Source organism: Mustela lutreola, chromosome 8 (genome assembly GCF_030435805.1).
Source record: "Mustela lutreola isolate mMusLut2 chromosome 8, mMusLut2.pri, whole genome shotgun sequence".
Classification (NCBI taxonomy): Eukaryota; Metazoa; Chordata; class Mammalia; order Carnivora; family Mustelidae; genus Mustela; species Mustela lutreola.
In genome coordinates this window covers 126,488,240-126,500,301 of record NC_081297.1, presented here as the reverse complement: position 1 = coordinate 126,500,301, position 12,062 = coordinate 126,488,240, and the positions used below count along the sequence as shown (strand labels likewise).

General features: G+C 40.7%; 1 protein-coding gene and 1 non-coding gene across 2 annotated transcripts in view; one reads left to right on the top strand and one right to left on the bottom strand.

The window, feature by feature from the left end:
* The window catches only part of LOC131839280 (uncharacterized protein C3orf20 homolog), a 121,051-nt gene that overhangs the window by 31,760 nt on the left and 77,229 nt on the right, over positions 1 to 12,062 (top strand). The gene's annotated exons all lie outside the window — the stretch shown is intronic.
* On the bottom strand, positions 5,116 to 5,222 carry LOC131839967 (U6 spliceosomal RNA). Its single transcript, XR_009357089.1, has one exon. It is a non-coding gene; the product is annotated as a U6 spliceosomal RNA (small nuclear RNA).

The following is a 12,062-nucleotide window of genomic DNA, read 5'->3' as shown; positions in this document are numbered from 1 at the left end:
GAGTTTAGCTGGCACACAGCACCAGGGATGAGTATGATGCTGTTATATGTGACCCATAGTAATAAGCTTTGTCAAGAGAGTGGTTTTTTAACAATGAGAATTTCTAGAATTCATTCCCAAGGGATTTAGCATATACAGAATCCAAGCTTTAAAAAGAACACATGTAAAATTTTACAATGTGTGCATTACAAAGCATCTCTGCAAGAAAATCAGCCAAACCTTAACATCCCTTGGTTCCAGGGTGAGAGATAGCATGTAGATTGAAAAAAAAATGCTTGCTGGATGAAATGCAATTTTATAAAGATTATTTATTTATTTATTTATTTGACTGAGAGATGGCAAGTAGGCAGAGAGGCAGGTGGGAGGGCAGGGAGCAGGCTCCCTGCTGAGCAGAGAGCCCAATGTGGGGCTCAATCCCAGGACCTTGAGATCATGACCTGAGCTGAAGGCAGAGGCTTAAACCACTGAGCCACCCAGGCGCCCCTGAAATGCAATTTTAGACAAATCAGAAGTATTGTCTTGTGCACCCTGATAAATTTCTATCACATTTGCTCCACACAGAAAATTATAGAAGTTTAATATCAAGTCAGACCAAGGGAAATTAGAGCAGCATCTTGTCCTACTCCATTGGCAGGTGCACTCTGAAACATACTCTCTTTTCTTATCACAGGAAGTCTAGTATCACAAACACAGTGAACCCTCCCATCCCAGACCAGATCCCACGGCAATAAATAATAATAAACTTTAATAATAATAACTTTAGAGCAGAGCACATCCTCCAGACAGTATTTATTTACCCGGACCTTTTGACTGGGACTGAATCAAGTCTCTGGACTGTAACTGGTGAAGGTCTAGTCTTCTGATTTTATTCATGTTTACTATTAGGACATGGTGGCACAAAAGCATTAGACTGGGAATCCCAGCCTTGCTCCCAATACTGTCCCTGCCATTTCTGTTGTGTGACCTGGGGTACAAGAGGCAATGTCTATAAAGGTGTAGAGCTCAAGCTTTGGAGTTCACACAAATCTCATGCTCCTGTTTGCCAGCTCTGTAATTTGGGGTACTCGTTCTGCTTCTCACAGCCTTACTTTCCTCATAAAAAATGGAGGTACTAGTAGAATGTACCTCATAGGGTTATTGAAAGCATTACATGAAATCATTCAGTTAAATAATTTAGCACAATCTGTAGACAATAGTGAATGCTTGATAAACAGTAACCGTTGTTTAGCATTTATCAGTTCCCTTTTCTGTACTTTGGCTTTCTCATCTGTAAAATGGAATTGGATATTGCCCAGTGTCCAAGCATCCTTCACTACTTATGTTTATTGAAAGGCCCCACTATATTGAATTTAGCTTAAATTCTTAGGCAGTTTTGATCTGAGAGGACGTTCCCTTTCTATTCCAGCCTGTCTCTCAAAGTGGTCCAGATGCCAGAGGGCTGGGATAATTGGGTAACTTCTGACTTAGCAAAGGATTCTTTTGTAAGCCCTAGCAATGACTTTTCCTAGGAATGACCCAAAACTCCCAAGAAACCTTTTATGCAAATATTAGGGCTCCTTTGTTGAACTAATCAGTTTGGTGGTAATTATCACCTACTGGAGACTCCAGAGGTCAACTTCTGGTCCTCAGGCAGGAAGAGAGCAAAAGCTGCCAGTTCCTTGAGAAAAGGCAGAGAATAGCAGCCTTTCATTGGCAGAGAGCCTGATTAGTCTTTACGTGATACCATGATACAATTCCTAGGGACTTATTAAAGGGTTAGAAAAGGAAGCACTCACCACTTTAAAGGAGTTATGAGGAACTTCCCTGAATTATAATAGTCTACTCTTGAGTATTTGTGGCATTCATATAAGGTAGGAGATTTTGCATTGGGGTTTTTTGCATTACAGCTTTTGTATCTTGATTTTTTGCCTTGCCGGTAAGGAGGGGACCATCCCTTTTCTCTCTCTCTCTCTCTCTCTCTCTCTCTCAATAATTATAGGTATGTACACCTTAGAGGCATACTTACCTTTCTTAAGAATAATCCAAAGGTCCATTTGTAGAGAGTCACAGAAAAATAGAATCATGTCTAGGCATTGAATGAAAGGGCCAAGGTGTGGGCTTGGTGAATGGTCATTAGACTCAGGTTTCCAATTAGTCTATAAATGTGTGTTGTTAGGCTTTGATGCTTATAAGTGGAGTGGCATATGTGTGTTCTGGTGTAGGGAAGAATAGCAATTTGTAAGTGCTTACTTTTTTGTCACATTATTCAAAAATTTAGCCCACTTCTGACAGTGGGATATATTTTCATGAGAATGTGACAAAGAAAGGAAGGAGGAGGAAAACAAAAGAAGAAGCAAACAGCAAGAGAAACCAGTTGTTTTAATCAAGCATTTCCATTTTTGAGTGGCAGATCTGGCCCTTGCCCACCCGCCTGGGTCTGGTTCCTTTTCCATAGGACTTGCTGAGAAGTTCCCCCTCCTGCTTCTCTGAGAGGGGCCAGTCACCCTTGCGGATTGCTAGGGACTCCCATCCCCAGCGCTACCCCGCTAACAGCAGTGTGACTATTATAACTCTCTCTCTTCATTAATCATCTATATTATTTCCAATTACTTTTTTTTTCCCATCATCCTAAGTATACTCTTTAATCCTCCTATCCCCTACTTCACCCATCCCCCCACCTTCTGGTAAGTGTCAGTTTGTTTTTTATAGTTAAGAGTCTATTTTTTGGTTTGTCTCTATCTTTCTTTTTTCCCTTTGATCATTTGTTTTGTTTCTTAAGTTCCACATATGAATGAAATCATATGGCATTTGTCTCTCTGATTTATTTTAGTTAGAATTATATTCTCTAACTCTATCCATGTTGTTGCAGGACAAATTTCATTCTTTTTTATGAATGAATAATATTCCATTGTGTATATACCACATATTCCTTACCAATTCATCTATCAATGGACATGGGGTGCTTACATAATTTGGCTATTGTAGATAATGCTGCAATAAACATAGGGATGCATGTATTTCTTTGAATTAGTATTTTCGTATTGGGAGGGGGGGGGTAAATACCCAGTAGTGCAGTTCCTGGATCATAGGGTGATTCTAGTTTTAATTTTTTGAGGACCCTCCATACTGTTTTCCACAGTAACTGCAGCAGTTCCCATTCACACCTACAGAGCTGAGGGTTCCTTTTCCTCCATATACTTGTCAACACATGCTGTTTCTTGTGTTTTTGATTTCAGCCATTCAGACAGGTACGAGGTGATACCTCATGGTAGTTTTGATTTGCATTTTGCTGCTAATGAATGATATTGAGCATTTTTTCTATGTCTGTTTGCCATTTGCAGTGACTTCTTTAGAGAAATGTCTGTTCAGGTCTTCTGCCCATTTTTATATTAAATTATTTGTTTTTTTGGGTATTGATTGTATCAGTTCCTTAAATATTTTGGATACTAACCCTTTATCAGATATGTCATTTGGAAGTATCTTCTCTCATTCCATAGATTGTCTTTTAGTTTCATTTATTTTTTCCTTTGCTGGGCAGAAGCTTTTTATTTTGAGGTAGTCCCAATAGTTTTTTCTTGCTTTTATTTCTTTTGTGTCAGGAAGCATAGCTAGAAAAATGTTGCTACAGCCAATTTTAGTGACATTATTGCCTATGCTCTCTTCAAGGATTTTTATGGTTTCAGGTATCACACTTAGGTCTTTAATCCATTTTGGGTTTATTTTGGTGTATGATATATGAAAGTGATACAATTTCATTCTTTTGCATGTTGCCAGTTTTGCCAACACCATTTGTTGAAGAGAATTTTTCTCTTTGTTATTAACTCCTCCTGTGTTGAAGATTAATTGACCATATAATTGTGGGTTTATTTCTGGGTTTTCTATTCTATTTCATTGATCTATGTGAGTATTTTTATGCTAGTACCATACTGTTTTAATCAGTACTGCTTTGTTTTTCTTTACTTAAATTCAATTAGCCAACAGATAGTAGTACATCATTAGTTTCAGATGTAGAGTTCACTAATTCATCAGTTTTATGTAATACCCTGTGTTCATCATACCACGTGCCCTCTTTATTGCCCATCACCCAATTACTCCACCCCCCGCCCCAGCTCCCCTCCAGCAACCCTCAGTTTTTTTCCTATATTTTCTCTCATGGTTTGTCTCCCTCTCCGATTACTTCCCATTTAATTTTCCCTCCCTTCCACTATGATCCTCTGCACTGTTTCTCATATTCTACATATGAATGAAACCATATGATAATTGTCTTTCTCTCATTGACTTATTTTGCTCAACATATTACCCTCCAGTTCCATTCACATCTATGTAAATAGTAAGTATTCATCCATTCTGATGGCTGAGTAATATTCCATTGTATATATATACCACTTCTTTTTTATCCATTCATCTGTTGATGGGCATCTTAGTTCTTTCCACAGTTTGGCTGTTGTGGACATTGCTGCTATAAACTTTGGGGTGCACGTGTTCCCTCAGATCATTACAGTTGGATCTTTGGGATAAATGCCTAGTAGTGCAATTGCTGGGTCATAGGATAGCCTATTTTTAAATATTAAATTTATTTATTTTCATCATAAAAGTATTCATTATTTTTTCACCACACCCAGTGCTCCATGCAATCCGTGCCCTCTATAATACCCACCACCTGGTACCCCAACCTCCCACCCCCCCGCCACTTCAAACCCCTCAGATTGTTTTTCAGAGTCCATAGTCTCTCATGATTCACCTCCCCTTCCAATTTACCCCAACCCCCCTTCTCTCTAACTCCCCATGTCCTCCATGCTATTTGTTATGCTCCACAAATAAGTGAAACCGTATGATAATTGACTCTCTCTGCTTGACTTATTTCACTCAGCATAATCTCTTCCAGTCCTGTCCATGTTGCTACAAAAGTTGGGTATTTATCCTTTCTTTTTTTTTTTTTTTTTTTTTTTTTTTTTTATTAATTGAATTTATTTATTTATTTATTTATTTATTTTTTTATAATTTTTTTATTTTTTATAAACATATATTTTTATCCCCAGGGGTACAGGTCTGTGAATCACCAGGTTTACACACTTCACAGCACTCACCAAATCACATACCCTCCCCAATGTCCATAATCCCACCCCCTTCTCCCCAAAAAATATGGAACGCTTCACGAATTTGCGTGTCATCCTTGTGCAGGGGCCATGCTAATCTTCTCTGTATCGTTCCAATTTTAGTATATGTGCTGCCGAAGCGAGCACGGTATTTATCCTTTCTGATGGAGGCATAATACTCCATAGTGTATATGAACCACATTTTCCTTATCCATTCATCTGTTGAAGGGCATCTTGGTTCTTTCCATAGTTTGGTGACCGTGGCCATTGCTGCTATAAACATTGGGGTACAGATGGCCCTTCTTTTCACTACATCTGTATTTTGGGGGTAAATACCCAGGAGTGCAATTGCAGGGTCATAGGGAGATTCAAATTAAAACCACATTGAGATACCACCTTACACCAGTTAGAATGGCCAAAATTAACAAGACAGGAAACAACATGTGTTGGAGGGGATGTGGAGAAAGGGGAACCCTCTTACACTGTTGGTGGGAATGCAGGTTGGTGCAGCCTCTTTGGAGAGCAGTGTGGAGATTCCTCAAGAAATTAAAAATAGGATAACCTATTTTTAACTTCTTAAGGAACCCCCATATTGTTTTCCAGAGTGGCTGTACCATCTTGTATTCCTACCAGCAGTATAAAAGGATTCCCCTTTCCCCACATCTGTCATTTCCAACTTGTCAATTTTAGCCATTCTGACTGGTATGAGGTGGTATCTCACTGTGGTTTTGACTTGTATTTCCCTGATGCCAAGGGATGTTGAGCATTTTTTCATGTGTCTTTGGCCAATTAGATGTCTTCTTTGGACAAACATCTGTTCATATCTTCTGTCCATTTCTCTCTCTCTCTTTTTAAATACTTTCTTGTAGCTGTTAGTTATTTTTTAAAAGATTTTATTTGTTTATTTGATAGAGAAAGAGAGATCAAAAGTAGGCAGAGAGGCAGGCAGAGAGAGGGGAAAGCAGGCTCCCTGCTGAGCAGAGAGCCCAATGCAGGGCTCAATCTGAGATCATGCCACAAGCCGAAGGCATAGGCTTAACCCACTGAGCCACCCAGGCACCCCTCTTCTGTCCATTTCTTGACTGGATTATTTGTTCTTTGGCTGTTGACTTTGATAAGTTCTTTATAGATCTTAGGTACCAGCTCTTTACTGATAAGACATTTGCAAACATCTCCGATTCCGTAGGTTGCCTTTTAGTTTTGTTTACTGTTTTCTTTGCTGTGCAGAAGCTTTTTATTTTGATGTAGTCCCAGTAGTTCACTTTTGCTTTTGTTTCTCTTGCCTTTGGAGACATGTCTAGCAAGAAGTTGTTACAGTTGTGGTCAAAGAGGTTGCTGCCTATATTCTCAAGGGTTTTAATGGATTCCTGTCTCACAGTTCATTCTTTCATCCATTTTGAGTTTATTTTTGTGTATGGTATAAGGAAATGGTCCAGTTTCATTCTTCTGCATATGGCTGTCCAGTTTTCCCAGCACCATTTGTTGAAGAGACTGTCCTTTTTACACTGGATATTCTTTCCGGTTTTGTTGAAGATTAGTTGACCATAGAGTTGAGGGTCTGTTTCTGAGTTCTCTATTCTGTTCCATTGATTATGTGTCTGTTCTTGCCAGTACCACACTGTCTTGATGATTACAGCTTTGTAATATAGCTTGAGGTCCAGCATTGTGATGCTACCAGCTTTGGTTTTCTTTCTCAGCATTCTTCTGGCTGTTGTCTTTTGTGGTTCTATACATTTTTAAGATTATTTGTTCTAGCTCTGTGAAAAAGTTAATGTTATTTTGTAATATAATTTGTAATCTGGAATTGCAATACCTCCAGTTTTGTCCAATTACTTATTTTTTTTTTAAGTAAACTCTATGCGCATCATGGGGCTTGAACTCATGACCCTTGGGATCAAGAGTTGCATACTCTACTGACTGAGCTAGTCAGGCACCCTATCCAGTTACTTATTTTTAATTCTTTAAAAATTTTCCTTTCAGGGGTGCCTGGGTGGCTCAGTGGGTTAAGCCTCTGCCTTCGGCCAGGTCATGATCTTAGGGTCCTGGGATCAAGCCCCGCATTGGGCTCTCCCTTAGCAGGGAGCCTGCTTCCCCCTTTCTGCCTGCCTCTCTGCCTACTTGTGATGTCTCTCTTTGTCAGATAAATAAATAAAAATTTTCCTTTCAGCATAGCTCTTCTCAAACCCCAAACCCCACCCTCAACCAATAAATGCATACATGTGTATACACACACGCACACACAAACCAATTCTTCCAAACACTATGAGACCCTTATTGAGATATGCCAGCTCAGTTTTAGAAATTTTCTTTTTTGTTTTTTATTTCTTTCTTTCTTTTTTAAGATTTTATTTATTTGAGAGAGAGGGAGAAAGAGCACAAGCAGGGGAAGGAGCAGAGGAAGAGGGAGAAGCAGACTCCCTGGTTGAACGAGGAGCCTAACTTGGGGCTCCATCCCAGGACCCTGGGATCATGGCAAACACTTAACCAACTGAGCCACCGAGGTGCCCCAATTTTAGAAATTTTCAATTGCACCTTAAAATGAAAACCGAGGATTCCTGTTTGAATATGCTCTGAATCTGAGGGGACTTGCTGAGGGCAGCCTTAGATAATCTTTTTACATTGTTTCTGAGGTTCGTTTATTGGTTTTGTATTCCACTCTATATCTGTTTGAAAATGCCCAAACTTCTAACTCTTCTATGAAAAGGTAGCTCCCACTTTCCCTAGTTAGAGTCCTGACGTTTCTGATTATTCTCAAGTGTTGGTCATGAATGTGCCCAATTCCATCCCCACATCCTGTCTTTTTTTTTTTTTAAGATTTTATTTTATTTATTTGACAGAGAGATCACAAGTCGGCAGAGAGGCAGGCAGAGAGAGAGGAGGAAGCAGGCTCCCTGCTGAGCAGAGAGCCCGATATGGGGCTCGATCCCGGGATCCCGAGATCATGACCTGAGCCGAAGGCAGAGGCTCCAACCCACTGAGCCACCCAGGTGCCCCCCCACATCCTGTCTTAAGAACCCAGAAGTCCTGCAGCCCACTTCTGCTAGCCAGGACCATGCAGTAGAGGCAAGCCAGCTAGTCCGTATGGATGTTAAACAGGTGGTGTTGGGCTCCAAGACAGTCAAGAATAGCTCTAGTATATGACCTCTGCTTTTCCAGCCTGATTCTGAAGCCTTGTTCTAATGCCACGTTGCCAACAGCTCCTATTTGGCATGCGTGAGTGCACAAGTGTATGTGCACATGTGTGTCTCCCTGTGTGTGTTTGTATGAGCATGTGAGTGTATATGTGTTTGCATACCTGTGTCTGTGTCTCTGTGTGTGTGTGTGTTGGGGGCCGGAAGCTGGGTGAGAAGTAGGAAGGTCTGCTTCATGTGCTGACCCTCAGATACAGAGCCCTGGTGGGTCTCATTTTATCCTATGCCCACAGCTCCTGTAGCACCCAACATTAGGAATATGGGGAAAAAAATCTCCTGAAGTGAAGAGAGTAGAGAGTTTGGAGTTGATATGCATGGCATTGCATCCTGGTTTTACTATGTAAATAAAAAAATCAGGCTCTCTTTAGAATGGGGATGAATAGCATCTATCTCATAGGAGTGTATGAATTTTGCCTATGGAAGATATTTAGTGAATATTTATGAATGGGTCAATGAATGTTCCAAGGGGACTACCTTAATTTCAGGGTCTTGTCTGTCTAAATTGTAGCATATAGGGAGTTTCATATTCACTTACCCTTTCCCTCTACCACCTTATTATTAATGAACATGTATTTGTATGTTCCTCACTGAATTGTAACAGAGATACCTAGTATATTTAGAAGGCATGCTAAATACTGAGGTCTGTACCTAGAGGTCTGTGTGCATTAATTAACCAGAAAGTCCCTATATTTCTGTCTTAGGTGCTTAACAGAAATATCAGCTACAACCAGAGGTTCTCTTAAAAGGAAGTCTGGTGCCTTACTCATTCTTTTTCTCCCACGGTCCATGTTCCCTTTTGTGCTGGGGACAAGTCAAAGCAAGAAAGAGGTTGGGGAAATTCTCCAATTTGCAAGCCTTACTTCTATTTAAGGGAATGTGCTATGGTGAGTGCTGTGAAGTGTGTAAACCTAGCGATTCACAGACTTGTACCCCTGGAGCTAATAATATGTTATAGTTTATAAAAAAGTAAAAAATTTATATATAAAAAAGAGTGTCTTATGGTTTGTCTCCCTCCCAATCCCATCTTGTCTCATTTTTTCCTTTCCTATCCCCCAAACCCTCGACATTGCCTCTCAAATTCTTCATATCCGGGAGATCATACGATAATTGTCTTTCTCTGATTGACTTATTTTGCTCAGCTTAATACCCTCTAGTTCCATCCATGTTGTTGCAAATGGCAAGATTTCATTTCTTTTGATGGCTGCATAGTATTCCATTGTATATATATGTACCACATCTTCTTTATCCCTTCCTCTGTTGATGGACATCTAGGTTCTTTCCATAGTTTGGCTATTGTTGGATATTGTCTAATGCTATAAACATTCAGGTGCACATGCCCCTTTGGATCACTACTTTGTATCTTCAGGATAAATACCCAGTAGCATGATTGCTGGGTCATAGGGTAGCTCTATTTTCAATGAGGTAGCACCAGTATTCCCCTCAATTCTTGCCCAGGCCTGTGCTGCATCACACCACTCCTGTGGGGACAGGTGATATGTACTGGTCCTGCATTTGCTGCAACCTGTAGTACAGTGCTTCACACACAGCAGGTGCTCAATAACTGTGTAAAAATGGTAGGTACTCAATGAGCCCTTGCTAAGGATTTCCAAATTTGTCTGTCCAGATCTAAGGAAGCCTTTAGATAAGCGGTAAAATCACAGAGGCTGGAACAGCCATTACCCACCCTCTAGCCATTGATAAGACCAAGAAATAGCTACTTCTTGAATTTTTTTCTTTTTTTTTAAGATTCATTTATTTATTTTAGAGAGAAAGCAAGAGCATGAGCTGGGGGAGGGGCAGAGGGGGAAAGAAAGAGAGAGAGAAAAGCAGACTTCCTGCTGAGTACAGAGCCCCCACAGGGCTGGATCTCAGGACCCTGAGATCCTGATCTGACCTGAAATCAGTTGGACATTCAGCCTACTGAGCCACCCAGGCACCCCATTTAATTTTTTTCTTTTGAACAGAAAAGCAGAAGAAGCAAAGCTTAAAAAAGAGGGATTCAACAAACAACTTACCTTGCTCTACTATAATGATCCTAAATGTGTGGTGAAGGTGAGCAGCAGCCCCCACGTTTCTCAATGTTTCTGGCTGGAACTGCTCAAGAGGAAGACTGAGATGCCAGTGGTCCAAGAGGCTGACCCAGAGATGAAGAAGTTCCATTACACACTGGTAGATGGTTCTTCTCTGACATAATATCCTTTTGAAATCCCAAAAGGAAAGGAGGATGGAGGAAGCCAGCATGATGGAAGGGACTGATGGGTAGGACATTTCTGTTTGATCAGAAAATTGCATTGGAAAAGGAAGTCTGGTGCCTTACTCATTCTTTTTCTCCCACGGTCCATGTTCCCTTGTGCTGGGGACAAGTCAAAGCAAGAAAGAGGTTGGGGAAATTCTCCAATTTGCAAGCCTTACTTCTATTTAAGAGAACCTCTGGTTGTAGCTGATATTTCTGTTAAGCACCTAAGGGCTCACATGGTTCTAAGAAAATGAGTTTGCCTTCATTTTCCTGATTAGTAGAGAGAACCACATGAGGATTTAGCATCAAGAGGACCTACCTTGAAAAGGTAGAAAGAAAAGAGACTTCATACAAATCCAAAATGAAGAAGACCTCAGGAGATTGGTACAGTTAGATTTTGTGAACTTCTTCACATATCCTTAGTTATCCCTCAGCCCTGCTCTGCCCTCATCTGTCTGTAGATGTTGTCAGGGAGACACAATCCTCCTGCAGCATGCTGTAGGGTCATACTGGGTAGCAATGGGCAACTTTGGTTTCTAGTCACTCTTCTACTAATAGGACCAATCTAACCAGACTTCCCTCTTATTATTCACAAGATTGGTTTCAAAGAATTTGGGGCTAAAATGCGGGTGCCAAGAGCTGATGGTTATCAGAAGGGAGGTGGGTGTGACTGGGAGGCTGGGGGGATTAAACAGGTGATGGTGATTAAGGAGGGCACTTGTGATGAGCACTGGGTGTTGTATGTAAGTGTTGAATTACTAAATTCTATACCTGAAATTAATAAATAAATAAAATGAGGGTGCACGTAATGTGGACATATGGGAAGAGCATGCAAGTGAGAATCAGGGAACCCAGTTGCTGGCCTGGCACTGCCATTATTATCCTCAATGACCACAGGAAAGTGAGTCACCCTCTCTGGACTTCTGTTAGCTTATTTGTAAAGAGCTAATTAAAAAAAAATTAAATTGTATGTGAGTTAACATCATTCCAAATAAGAATAATTATAAGAATAATTATTACCATCATTGTTTTTTCTCATCAGTATCCGTTCCTTAACCTGGATTTTATCTATCCTTCTGGCCGTCTAGCTGTCTGCCAAAGCTATTCTGCCCTCCCTGGGGGTGGCATGTACACCAACATATTCAGTGACTTGCCAAATCAAGTTATCCTTGGAACCTTTACACCTTCTGGACGTGGTAGCATTTCTTTTCCTAATAGGTATGTGAGATGCCAGGCAAACTAGAACGTGTGGGAGTAGAGCAAGAGCTAAATCCCAACAGAGGGAAGGACGGGAAAGTAATCTTTTAAATTATCAGTCTAACTGGGAAAGCAGGAAAGGAAAATGAAACACATGCATGTGGTCACAGCAGCTCCAGGCACAGACTGGCTGGTTGCAACAGGTCAGAGGACCACCAGTCTCCCAGCATCCTGCTGTGCCATCCACGCAGAGACGCCGTGGCTCTCAAGAGTATGTGACCCTATAGGAAGGCAAGGCCCCAAGAATACAAATTGCTGCAAAGTAATACAGGAAGACTGTTGTTTGGTGAGCCTGTTGTCAGC